Raw genomic sequence first — 13,781 nt, 5'->3', positions numbered from 1 at the left:
AAGAGACCTAGCTTCTGTGTCTGCCTGGAGCGTACTGGCCTTTACTGGAAAAATGGCCTGCTATCCTGCAACACACTACTCTTTCCTTCCTTCAAATGTCCACAGGGATTTTTCAGTCTAGAGAAGAAAATATGTAGAACGATATAATAGTTGCATTAAACTATCTGAGGAAAGGTATCTGAGAAAGAGACATAATTTGGGATTGCTCTATAGCGTAGAACCAAAACAAAGCATTAAGTTTTATGGAAGACAATTTGAAGTTAACCTAACAGAAAAATATGTAAAATTCAGAAATTTATTTTAAAAAGAAATGAGGACTTCCCATCCTGGAGCAGTGGAAATGAATTTGACTAGGTACCATGAGGTTGTAGGTTTGATTCTTGGCCTCACTCAGTGGGTTAAGGATCTGGCGTTGCTGTGAGCTGTAGTGTAGGTCACAGACATGGCTTGGATCTGGCATTGTTGTGGCTGTGGGGAAGGCTGGCAGTAACAGCTCTGATGAGACCCCTAGCCTGAGAACCTCCATATGCCACAGGTGCAGCCCTAAAAAGACAAAAGACAAAAATAAAATAAAATAAAATAAAATAAAATAAAATAAAATAAAATAAAATAAAATAAAATAAAATAGAAATGAGCTGGTCTGGAAAAGTTATAAACTCTATAGAACTAGAGGTGCTCAGAGACTGGGTCACCATCAACTTGTCCTGGATGTTACGGAGAAGAGTCTTGTACTGGCTCACATAGTGGACTCACTGAAAGCCATCCTCCTAAGGCAGAAAGTTTTAACAAATAATAAGAGCTGTTTTCTAAAAAACGTTCTTAGTCCATCTACAGTTGAACAGATTAAGAAGATGTGGTATATATACACAATGGAATACTATTCAGCCGTAAAAAAGAAGACAAATCCCATTTGCAGCAACATGGATACAACTAGAGGTTCTCATATTAAATGAAATGTCAAAAAGAGAAAGACAAATACCATATGATATCACTTATATGTGGAATATAAACTGTGTCATAGGAGTTCCCATTGTAGTTCAGTGGAAATGAATCTGACTAGTATCCATGAGGACACAGGTTCAATCCCTGGCCTCGCTCAGTGGGTTAGGGATCTGGCATTGCCGTGAGCTGTGGTATATGTCGCAGATACGGCTTGGATCTCATATTGCTGACTGTGGTGTAGGCCAGTGGCTACAACTCCTATTTGACCCCTAGCCTGGGAACTTTCATATGCCATGGATATGGCCCTAAAAAAGCAAAAAACAAAATAAAATAAAAATAAAATGTGGCACAAATGAACCTATCTACAGAATAGAAACAGACTCACAGACATTGAGAACAGATTTGTGGTTGTCGAGGGGGAGGGGTGATGGAGTGGGATGGACAGGGAATTTGGGGTAAGTAGATGCAAACTAGTACATTTAGAATGGATGGGCAATGAAGTCCTACTGTGTAGCACAGGGAACTGTGTCTAATCTCATGGGATAGAACATGATGGGGGATATGAAAAAGAGAATGTATTTATACATGTATGACTGGGTCACTATGCTATACAGCAGAAATTGGCACGACATTGTAAATCAACCATACTTTAATTTTAAAAAGATTAAACCTATATTTTTAAAAAAGATCTTAAATTCTAACACCAAAATCAAATCCCCAAAGCTTGAGATTTATTACCAAGAAATGAATAAATAAGATTCCTGATTATTATTATACAAAAGAACATATTTTAGTAAGTCTCCTTTTGTTGTTAACTATGGAAGGAAAATATACTAAAGAACAGAGAGGCTTGTTTTTACTGAATAAGTGAGACTGAAGTAGAGGTGGATAGTATACACTTTAATTGCTACGATTACTGCAAATATTTGAACCATTGCAATAACCTCATGCAGAGAAAAGATTTCAAGCGCTATTTTACAGCTGCTGTACGCTGTGTGCTAGTTCATCTGACGAGAAGCTTCTGGGAGAGCATCCAAGGAAATCAGGCAATTCTGAGCACCTTTTTCAGAAATGCTGCCAAATTTTTTTCTCTTCACCGCTCCTTTTCCTCAAAAAATTATGCATACAGGAGCATGTGTAGGTGCAAGCACACACATACACTTTCACTCTCCTTAAATAAGTGATAAAGATCTAATGATGTCATCAACATGTAACTAGCAACCCAGGTGTTCCTGCTCAGGAAAAGAATAGCACAAACCCCACAATAGTCAGGAGATGAAAGAGCTTCCTAAGTTAAGCTTTCAGTAAACACAGCCATGGCATCATGTGAAGGGTAATTGTATTTTTTTCCTTTTTTAAAATTTTTTTTGTTACAATTGATTTACAGTGTTCAGTCAATTATGGGATCCTGCTGTAGAGCACGGGAAGCTATATATCTAATCACTTGTGATAGAAAATGATGGAGGATAATGTATGAAAAATAATGTGTGTGTATATATATATATGTATGTATATATATGTATATATATATATATGTATGACTGGGTCACTTTACTGTATGCCTTGTGGTAATTGTATTTAAACATGAACCTATGTTCTTATAAACTATGCAGGATGAAATCATCAGGAATTTAAATGAAAAAAGATGTATTTCAACTGAGTCAATGAGAATGGCTGACTCACCTAATTTTCCTTCTTTTAAAAAAATTTTTTAACATCAGGCACATTTTTATTGCCTTGTGTTCATCCCTTCCCAGAATATTTTCTAGTAACAACAATCAGTCCTACTCTCCACCCCTCCAATGTCTGGGGTCCCAGGTCTACAACATAGCTTGTGAATAAAAATGACCCATGAGTACTATCAGTGTGTTGTTAACGGAGAAGAAAAAAAATTACGAAGAAATTTTATTTTTTTAAAAAAAAACTATCTGGTATAAAATCTTAACTACATTTCCCATCTAAAAATGCCTACTCTGCAGAGAGGGAAGAAAACAGTTTCTTTGCCATGTTGTAGCCATAATGATTCAGCAGGTTCCTATTTTCCCATATTAGCAAGATTTCAAGTATATTTGCAAATTTCAAAATCAAAACACCAGGCAGCATGAATTTATGACACATTTTATTTTTATTAATAAAATTCCATGCATGACAATAATCAGAGTTTTACACAAACGCAGTGACATGATTTTTAAAAAGTGTTGGAACAATTAAAGTAGTTGAATACTTCTATAAACATAGAAAAAGGGAAAATCAGAGTTTCCATTGTAGCAAAGTGGAAAAGAATCTGTCTAGCATGCATGAGGATGCGTAGTGAAGTGGAAAAGAATCTGACTAGTATCCATGAGGATGCAGGTTCGATCCCTGGCCTTGTTCAGTGGTCCGGGGATCTGGCATTGCCATAAGCTGTTGTGTAGGTCGCAGATGCAGCTCAGATCCTGTGTTGCTGTGGCTGTGGCCTAGGCCAGCAGCTGTAGCTCAGATTCGACCCCTAGCATGGGAAATTTCATATGCTGTGGGTACGGCCCTAAAAGGCAAAAAAAAAAAAGTAAAACCAATAGAGTAAAACTCCAGTCAGTTGAATACAACTCATTTATAATTTATTCTAAAAATCTAGCAAATGCCAGTATTGAGTTAATCACTCTTTTAACGGCATAAAATTCATAATTTCTAACGATAAATTATGATAGAAAAATTAAAATGATTAATGAAATAGAATGGCAGACACTGCCCGCTACCAATTCTATAACCAGTCTCCCCTTCTTTCTTACCACCAGGATGTTTGGTTTATTTGGGATGGCAGCGTTGCCAGCTAAATAATTACATGTTCCAGTCAGTGGAAATGGCCAGGTGAGAATTCTGTCCAATGAGATGTAATTGAAAGGCATAGATAGGGTAGCCTTCAGGGAAGGGACATTAAGGGAAAGCACTTTAAAAGAGAAAACTCAGAGTTCCTGCTATGACACAATGGGTTAAGGATCTGGTGTTGTCTCTGTGGTGGCTCAGGTTTGATCCCCAGCCCAGCACAGTGGGTTAAGGATCCGGTGTTGCCACAGCTGTGGCATGGGTCACAGCTACAGTTCGGATTCTCTCCCTGGCCCAGAAACTTCATATGCCATGGGTGCAACCCCAAAAACAAAAACGAAAGGGAGTTCCCATTGCGGCGCAGCAGAAATGAATCCAACTAGTATCCATGAGAATGTGGGCTGCACCCCTGGCCTCATAAATGTGTTAAGGACCCAGTATTGCCTTGAGCTGTGGTGTATGTCGCAGACTCAGCTCAGATCCTGAGTTGCTATGGCTGTGGCTCCAATTTGACCCCTAGCCTGGGAACTTCTATATGCTGCAAGTGAGGCCCCAAAAAGCAAAAATAAAAAACAAACAAACAAAATCCCAAATCAAAAACAAAACAAATGAGCAGAGTCAACTTTTCACCTTTTGCTCCTTGCCTTCCCTCTCGTCTCCGTCTGGAAAAATGTCCAGTGTTGTGAGCTACAGAAAGGATCTTAGATCAGGCAGGATGACAGCCACCTAGGAAGGAAGGTGGCAAGGGAAGTCACAAGTCCACTGCCTGGGCTTCCTCTGACATCCTGAGCTACTCCATAAACCATCCAGTGTTTCTTCAAGACTTCTTGTTGGAGTTCCCATCGTGTCTCAGTGGTTAACAAATCCAACTAGGAACCATGAGGTTGAGGGTTCGATCCCTGGCCTTGCTCAGTGGGTTAAGGATCCAGCGTTACTGTGAGCTGTGGTGTAGGTCACAGACTTGGCTCGGATCCCGAGTTGTTGTGGCTCTGGCGTAGGCCGGTGGCTACAGCTCCGATTCGACCCCTAGCCTGGGAACCTCCATATGCTGTGGGAGCGGCCCAAGAAATGGCAAAAAGAAAAAAAAAAAAAAAAAGAGAGAAAAGACTTCCTGTAACATGTAGGGGGACAAAAACTAATTTGTTTAAGCCTCTCTCAGGGAGGTTTCTACTACATGTAGCCAAACCAATTTTAACTACAAAAATACTGTCGAGTACCCTTAAGTAATTTAAAAATACCCACTTGAAAACAACCAATAGACTAACCATTACCCAACTATGCTCATAGCAGATCTCCGAAGGACCTCTAGTGTGAAATACGGCCGGCTGAATTTGAATAATTATGTGCTCCTGAAAGCAATGTACTGTTTTTCATTAAGAGTGTTTTAAAATTAAAATTGTCATTGTTTGGGGGATAATATATGCCAAAGGCATTACAAAGCATTAAAGCAAAAGAAAATACTATTATATGTGCCATAATTAGTTTCTCTTATTGAGCTTTCCTATACAATGACACAACACTAAACCCAAGGGAAAACATCAGTAAGCATACTCCAAAAACACTCATTAGCAAGAAATCAGAGTAATTCTATGAAAGAGAAAAACAGCATATTTGATGATAGTTTTAGAGCGAAGAGATGATTGAGAAGTGGCTGAACGCTGGGGAGTTCATGGTGCCATTCTGAGAGGGTCTCAGCATAACTGTGTCAGGCTCTAGTGGGACAGAAACTGGCTGTTGATTATCATGTCATTTTAGTTATCACACTTAGATTGATATATCAGCCAAGATAGGATATATTGTAAATTTATTTATTTATTTATTTATTTAGGCCACACCCATGGCATATGGAAGTTCACTGGCCAGGGATTGAATCCGAGTTGCAGCTTCGACCTATGCCACAGCTGCAGCAACGCTGGATCCTTAACCCACTGAGCCAGGCCAGGAATCGAACCTGTGCCAGCTCAGAGACAATGCCAGATGCTTTTTATTTTTTTCTTTTTTTAGGGCTGCACCTGTGGCACATGGAGGTTCCCAGGCTAGGGGTCAAATTGGAGCTACAGCTGCCGGCCTATGGCACAGCCACAGCAACGCCAGATCCGAGCTGCATCTGCGACTTACACCACAGCTAATGGCAATGCTGGATCCTTAACTCACTGAGAGAGGCCAGGGATTGAAACCGCATCTTCATGGATACTAGTCAGGTTGGTTAAATGCTGAGCCACGAGGAGATCCTTAACCTGCTGTACCACAGTGGGAACTTCCGAATATACTGTAAATTTAGATGAAGATTTGTAATGGGCTAAATCAAAGATTGTTAAAGATAGAAAACACCAAGAATACTGCAAAGATCATAAATAATCAAAACCAGACCCTGTAGTTTAACGTCAACAATTAACACTAGATGAGTAAAATGAAGTAAGTGTCCCCAAAGCTTCTATCATTCCTCCCAGGTTGTGCTTCTGTTTGATGGGGATAAAGATTATTAGACTCCACAAATGTTGTCAAGAAGAAATAGTTGGAGGAGGGATAAATCTTCACAAAATTATTATTTGTATGTTAAAATGAAGTGATTTGTCAATCAACAGATATTTGCTGACAAGAATGCACTTCAGCACCTGGTCAGAGAATAAAGGTCAACGAGGTGGGAAAAAATTTTGTGTGGGGCTGTGTCAGGCTGGCTAGAAATGCTATAGCATTGCCAGCCTGTTGTATCAGCCAGAAGCTGCTGTTCTCCCTCTCAAGCGGGCATCAGTATCACCTGGATGGGATGGAGAACAAAAAGACTGAAAGAGTTCAGGTTTCGATTGTTCCAGGACCCAGTCCAGGTTAAATACTATGTAAGAATCATGTCAGGTGATTCTGATGGTTAGGGTTGAGAATGCCTGGTCTGGAATGATAAGGGGTGAGCCTTGAGGATGGGCAGGGCAATAGATCAGTGGAGAGAAGGAAGATGAGTATTCTAGAAGGGGAAATACAAAAGGTATGGAGGAAGAAATGACCAAGAGCAAAAGCCAGTGATGAACAATAGAGAGAATGTCTTAGAAAGTTTTGGGAAATAAAAATCACATACATACATAAGACAAGGCCACTTACAGACATTTTTAAAACCAGTGGTAGAAGAGCCTCCTTGCCTGCCTGCTTGCATCTCTCAAAAGCATCCTATCTTAATAAATCTATTTCTTGCCTATCAAAAAAATAAATAAATAAATAAATAAATAAATAAATAAATAAAAACAGAGGTAGAAAATGGGGAACTCGGAATAAGGAAGTGACCAGGAGACAGCAACACTAGGGCAGGGCAGAAAGGGATTAGTGCCAGGGCAGAGAAGCTGGAGCAGGCAGAACAGCTAAAAGGCAGTGACAGAAGTCCCAGGCGGAATGACAAGGTACAGACTTGAGCAGGGGCAGAGCAGGCAACCTGGAGGGAAAAGCCTCGGAGGACGCAGGACCAGATCATTGGAGGGTGATGGGGGACAAAGGAAGAGGAGCAAACTGAGAAGAGACATTGAAGGATCTGCAGACAGGTAAGAGAGAGGTAACCAAAAATCCAGGCTGAGAGAACCTTTCGAAAAAGGGATAGAGAAACTGTACACCACAGGAGTTCCTGTTGTGGCTCAGTGGTAATGAATCCAACAAGGATCCATGAGGATGTGGGTTCGATCCCTGGCCTTGCTCAGTGGGTTAAGGATCTGGCGTTGCAGTGAGATGTGCTGTAGCTCACAGACAGCACTTGGATCCTGAGTTGCCGAGTTGCTGTGGCTGTGAGGATGCTGCTGTGGTGTAGGCTGGCAGCTACAGCTCCGATTCGACCCCTAGCCTGGTAACTTCCATACGCCATGGGTGCAGCCCTAAAACAAACAAACAAACTGTACATTATGCAGTGATGTGAACAAAGAAACACAGCCCATGCACCACAGGATATTTAGATGCAATATGAGGCTGGGGGTGGGGAGGGGGAAGTGAGCACCCTTATCAAAGCTTTGCAAGTTCAAGTGGAGCTAATATAGTAAATACATGAGATCTTGCAGCTCATTAAGAATAAAAAAGGATGGCTCTGTCCAATATACATACTCAGGTGAACTGGAATTAAAATGAAAGTTCAGGATGTAAAGGAATATTCTCCCTGTGCAAAGCTACTTGCACTTTGGGGTGGAAGGGAGTAATTAACAGACCTTCTGTTCAGGCTCTGCGCTTCTGAGAGAAGATTCCGTGCAGGGAGCAGTGGGATCATCAGTCGCTAGAGCAGTCCCTGTCCCTGGAGACCTTTAAGCAGAAATAAATGCAGCATCTTCCCACAAAAGAGTAAAGAAGTTTACACGTCTAGTCAGAGCAGGTGATCAACGCAGGGCCCAGAGGTATAAATTCTCAGAGGCATAGGCTATTCCGGGGGCAGGAAATGAGTGATGGCTCACCCCGGGGCATTCTTAGTGAGAAATAAATATGTTTTATATATATGCAAATCGAAAGGAGTGAGTAGAATTATACGCAGAAAGGTGTTAATAGTAGTTACCACCAAATCATTGCATTATGTGCTTTTTTAGTTTTAGGGTTTTATTTCTACTTATCTATATTTACAAATTGCTTAAAATGACTGTGCACTGCATGATAACAAAAAAAAACAGCTAAATTCATAAGAGGAAAATAACAATAAAAAGGGATTATCGATAGTATAGAATATTAAAATAAATTAATGAGGTTTTATTCATTCTTTTTGCCTTCTGTGTGTCTTCCATGTGTCAGGATGAAAACTAAAAAGAGTCATTTGATTTGATCTAGCAGGAAAGAAATAACTAACTGGTTATCTAAGAAAGTGTGGCATCACCTCTTCTTCAGTGGAAGAAGGATAAGTAATTAGTTCCTACTAGCTAATGCACTTGATGGTATGCCATCCAAACAAAGAAATGGAAGAAAGATAAGTTCTAGAGATCTAATGAACCACAGTGTGATTATAGTTACAATACTGTTATATACTTGAAAGTCTCTAAGAGAGTAAAACTTAAATGTTCTCACCACAAAAAAGAAATGTTAATCATGTGATGTAATGAAGGTATTAGCTAATGCTATGGTGGTAATCACTTTGCAATATATAAGTGTATTAATTAAATCAACAAGTTGTACCCTGACATTTACACAATGTTATATGCCAATTATAAATCAATAAAGCTGGGGGTAAAAACAAAAATGAAGCAACTCAGAACTCTCAGGGTAAAACTGCTGAGAATTCAGATGTAAAGGTATTTGTTATTTGCAAAAATGCCCCCCCACCCCAATTCTCCTGCAAATACAGGGACAAAGTAATTTAGGAGACATGATACAAATGCAATTGTATCTTAACAGACTGTCATCCAAGCTACTAAATTCTATTCTGTGCAGAAAACTGTAACAACAGTGGGGAAATAGTTTCTTGGCAGAAAAAGCAGATCTGAAAGCCAAATCAATCCAGCTCAAGTAAAGGTATGGTTTGACACACTGACTCAATGTAACCAACCTTTCCACAGTGGTTTATCAATTTAGTCTGAGGTCACTAGTTACTTACCCTATCTCTTGATCTAATTCAATGTGCACCAAGCAACTCTCTCATTTTGACTTAGTTTTCACATAACTATTACTATAGGTAAAGAGTGCTAGCAATAATACTTCTTAATATGAATTAATAAATTGGTGATGTGATTAAAAAAAGAAATGGAAAAATTTCAAAGAATGTTGCAAAGACATCATAGCTTACAGAGAGGAATCATTACATAGACAACATCTAAAATTGATAAATGATATAAATGATAAGAAAATTAACACCAACTGAACAAAACGGAGGTAACAAAGGTACAAAAATGAGAGAGTTTAGGCAGTGCAATATAAATAGACAGATGTATGCACACTACAAAGGAAGAGAGGTGTATAACTGCTAAGGAAATCTTATATTGCTTTGGTGAGTTTTGATTTTGGGGGGGGACGCTGGCTGCTCTATTTCTTTAGAATACATGTAATTCTAGGGCAGAAGCTTGAGTTTCTTCAAATCTATTGGCCTTATGAAGAAATATATCCATACAGTAATCATTCAGTTTGATTCTGATGATAATTACATAAGAAAAATACGAGATCAAGTTAACTATCAAAGAAAACTGTTGTCCATTATGTAGCTCAACATTTCAAAAATCTTTCTAAGAAACAGCCCATAGGAGTTCCCATCGTGGCTTGGCAGTTAACAAACCCCATAAGCAATCATGAGGACGTGGGTTCGATCCCTGGCCTCACTCAGTGGGTTAAGGATCCAGCATTGCCATGAGCTGTGGTGTAGGTCACAGACACAGCTCAGATCTGGTGTTGCTGTGGCTGTGGCGTAGGCCAATGGCTACAGCTCCGCTTGGACCTCTAGCCTGGGAATTCCATATGCTGCAAGTACAGCCCTAAAAACAAAACAAACAAACAAACAAAGAAATAGCCCATAAAAAAGGCAAGCACCCAATATAAAAATACTCTTCAGAAGACATCAACTCTGGGGCAGCAAGATATTGTACAGAAAAAGAAAAAAGAAAAAAAATCACTAAAAAAATTGTAGTTGATTTACAATGCTTCAGGTGTGCAGCAAAGTGAGTCATACATATATTTTTTAGATTATTTTCCATTATAGGTTAGTACAAGATAGTGAGTATAGTCCCTGTGCTATACAGTAGATATTGTTTTTCTTTTACATAGAGAAGTGTGTATCTACTATTATGTTAATTTATCTCTCCATTTCCCCTTTGGAAATCATAAATTTGTTTTCTATGTCTGTGAGTCTATTTCTTTTTTCTTTTTCTTTTTTTTGTCTTTCACCTTTTTAGGGCCGCTCCCACGGCATATGGAGGTTCCCAGGCTAGGGGTCAAATCAGAGCTGTTGCTGCCGGCCTACGCCAGAGCCACAGCAACGCCAGATCTGAGCCATGTCTGCAACCTGCACCACAGTTCATGGCAACGCTGGATCCTTAACCCACTGAGCGAGGCCAAGGATCAAACCCGCAACCTCATGGTTCCTAGTCGGATTCAATTCCACTGTGCCACGGTGGGAACGCTCTATTTCTGTTTTTTAAATAAGTTCATTTGTATCATTTTTTAGATTCCACATATAAGTGATATCATATGTTATTTGTCTCTCTCTGACTGACTTCTCTTAGTATGACAGATCCATCCATGTTGCTGTAAATGGCATTGTTTCATTCTTTTTTTATGGCTGAGTATAAAAAGTTATTTTAATTTCCCAGCATGTCTCTCTTATTCCCAGGGAGAAAGCTATGCAACATAAAATAACAGCTCCTAGACTAAGGAGCTCAAATAGTAAAACTACCAAGGTCTTTGCAAACAAATGCACAGTTAATTACAGATTCTGCTTCTGTTTGGACACACACAAAGCTGTGTCTGGGTATAAACCAATAAGTGGATGTGACTAATTTCTGTTTTCTTTTCTTTTCTTTTTCAGCCACACCCATGGCATATGAAAGCTCCTGGGCCAGGGATCAAATCCAAGCTACAGCTGTGACCCATGCTGCAGCTGCAGCTGCAGCAAGGCTGGATCCTTAACCCACTGCACTATGCCAGGGATCGAACCAGTGCCTCCACAGGGACAAGCTGGATCATTAACCCAATGTACCATAGCAGGAACTCCCAAGTTTTGAATAAGTGAACCACTGATGGTAAAAGAGTAAAGTGATGAAATTACAACTAAACTGGAGGCTTAGGGTTGGAGGAAAAACTCTTAGGATTGTTTTTCCTGTCTATTCTCTATGGTCTAATGAGTCAAATTCCAAGGAACTTTTTCATGTGTGTATGAAAACAGAAGTGAAGAGCCACAGCATAAATATATGGTACATGAAGCATTGCCCGTGAATAGAAATGCAGAGGGTGAACAGAGAACTGAGCAAGTATGCATTCAAAACCAGGAAATGAGTGGCATATCTTAATTCCTGGGTGCAGAGAGGATCCAGCTGTCTTTCCCCCAACCCCCAACATACACAGAGAACCTGCATGAATAGCAGTGGAGATAATCAGCTGGGACAGCCAGGAAGTGCCAGCACCCCAAAATGCAGACAACGCACATGAATGACCCTTGGGTTTCTGAATGGAACTTTTTCTTTTAAAAAAATAGTGTTCACTCTGTTTAAATGGCACAGTATAAAAATGGCACTGTAACTTGTAATTTTGAGATATAAAATGTGAATCATAAAAAAACATAAAACAAGGGGTTATAAATCAGCGGGAGACCAATTAAAATACTTAGACTGTCATTCAAAAACATTCCACAGAATGTAATAAAATGAGTGGGTGGTTGGTTCTATTTTAATAACTGAAGGCTGCAGGAAGATTTTATTTCTTCAGACTATAAGCCAAATATATCCAGGACTGACTGGAACATGGAAAATACACTTTTACATTGTGTTAAGCTAAAAAATGAAATGAAATGTCTCATCTGAACAGTGTTCTGATTCACAGCAAGGCACACTTAAGGATAAACTACTCTTTATATTCAGTATTTTGTGCAGTTAACTGCATAATCAAATTATATCCAGTTATTATTTCAGCATTTTTGTCATACATATGAAATCAATCAATGTTTCTCAATGAGGGTGTGCTGGTATTTGGGGCAGGAGAATTCCTCCTTGTGCTGGACTCTTCTGCACAACCAAAACTGTCTCCTAGACATTTTCAAATGTTTTGTGAGTGGAATTGGGTTTTGTGATAGTGATGACACTGATCAACATCAAAAACAATTGATTTTGACTGTTGTGAAATGTGTCCCTTAAATGGCATAACCATTTGCTTCTTTGAAAAAGGGATCCTTATTTAGAAACCAAAGAAAACTTGGAAATACTGTTAACATTCAAAATTGTAGGATTCTGTCTAATAATACATATAGAAAGTTGCAAGGAATAATTTTAATAATGTGATATACTTAAATGTTAAATCATAAAATGTTTTAGAGTTGAACTGGATTTACCTTTTAGATAAGATTAAGATGGTGGAGTAGAAGGACTGAGGCTCACCTTCTCTCAAGAAAATGACAAAATTACAACCAACTGCTGAACAACCTTCAACAAAATACACTGGAAAGTATCAAAAAAGATATCCTACTCCAAAAGACAAAGAGGAGGCCACACTGAGATGGTAGGAGGGGCAATTACTCAATATATAAGCAACCTCATACTTACCGGGTGGGTGGCCCACTGACTGGAAAGTAACTAAATCACAGAGGCTCACCCATGGGAGTAAGAGTTCTGAGCCCCACATCAGGTTCCCATGCCTGGGGATCTGGCATCAGGAGGAGGAGCCCCCAAAGCATTTGGCATTGAGGGCTAGTGGGGTTTGTGCACAGAAGCTCCATGGGACTTGGGGGGAGGAGGAAACTCCACTCTTGAAACTCCACTCTAAAAAGGCTTTCATGTGTATTGGGTCCCAGGGCAAAGCAGAGACTCCATAGGAATCTGTCTCAGACCTGCTTGCAGTTCTTGGAGGATATGCTGGGAAAACAGGGGTGACTGTGGCTTGCTGTGAGAAAAGGACATTGCGGGCAAAGGTCTTGGAAATAAGCATCAGCATGAACTCCTCTAGCGGTGGCCAGTTTGGAAAAATATGGCCCCACCCATCAGCAAACAGGCTGCTTAAGGACCTCCAGCCACACAACCACCTCTAGTCACACCCAAAGGCAAAACTCCACCCACCAGAGGGATAAGAATAAGCTCTACCTACCAATAGGGAGGCACCAGTCTAAGGAGCCTGCAGCAAGCCCCCATACCAACTTCAGCCACAAGGGGGGCAGACATCAGAAGCAAGAGAGGCTACAACCCTATTGTTTCCAAAAAGGAGACCACACTAAAAATCTATACAAAATGAAAAGGCAGAGAATTATGACTCAGAAAAAAGAACATGGATTAGAAGAGTTAATATTATCAAAATGACTCTACTACCCAAGGCCATCTACAGATTCAATGCAATCCTTATCAAATTACCAAGGACATTTTTCACAGAACTTCAACAAAATATTTTAAAGTTTGTTTGGAAGCACAAAA

General features: G+C 39.7%; 1 protein-coding gene across 1 annotated transcript in view; it reads right to left on the bottom strand.

Annotated features, from left to right (window-relative positions):
- ZNF704 (zinc finger protein 704) overlaps positions 1-13,781 on the bottom strand; it is a 271,560-nt gene that overhangs the window by 167,341 nt on the left and 90,438 nt on the right. The window lies entirely within an intron of this gene.

Source organism: Sus scrofa, chromosome 4 (genome assembly GCF_054392235.1).
Source record: "Sus scrofa isolate SSC_HxYL_T2T_F1_AM1 chromosome 4, Sscrofa_HxYL_maternal_Yorkshire_Landrace_v2.0, whole genome shotgun sequence".
NCBI classification, from domain to species: Eukaryota; Metazoa; Chordata; class Mammalia; order Artiodactyla; family Suidae; genus Sus; species Sus scrofa.
This window is presented reverse-complemented; position numbering and strand designations above follow the sequence as displayed.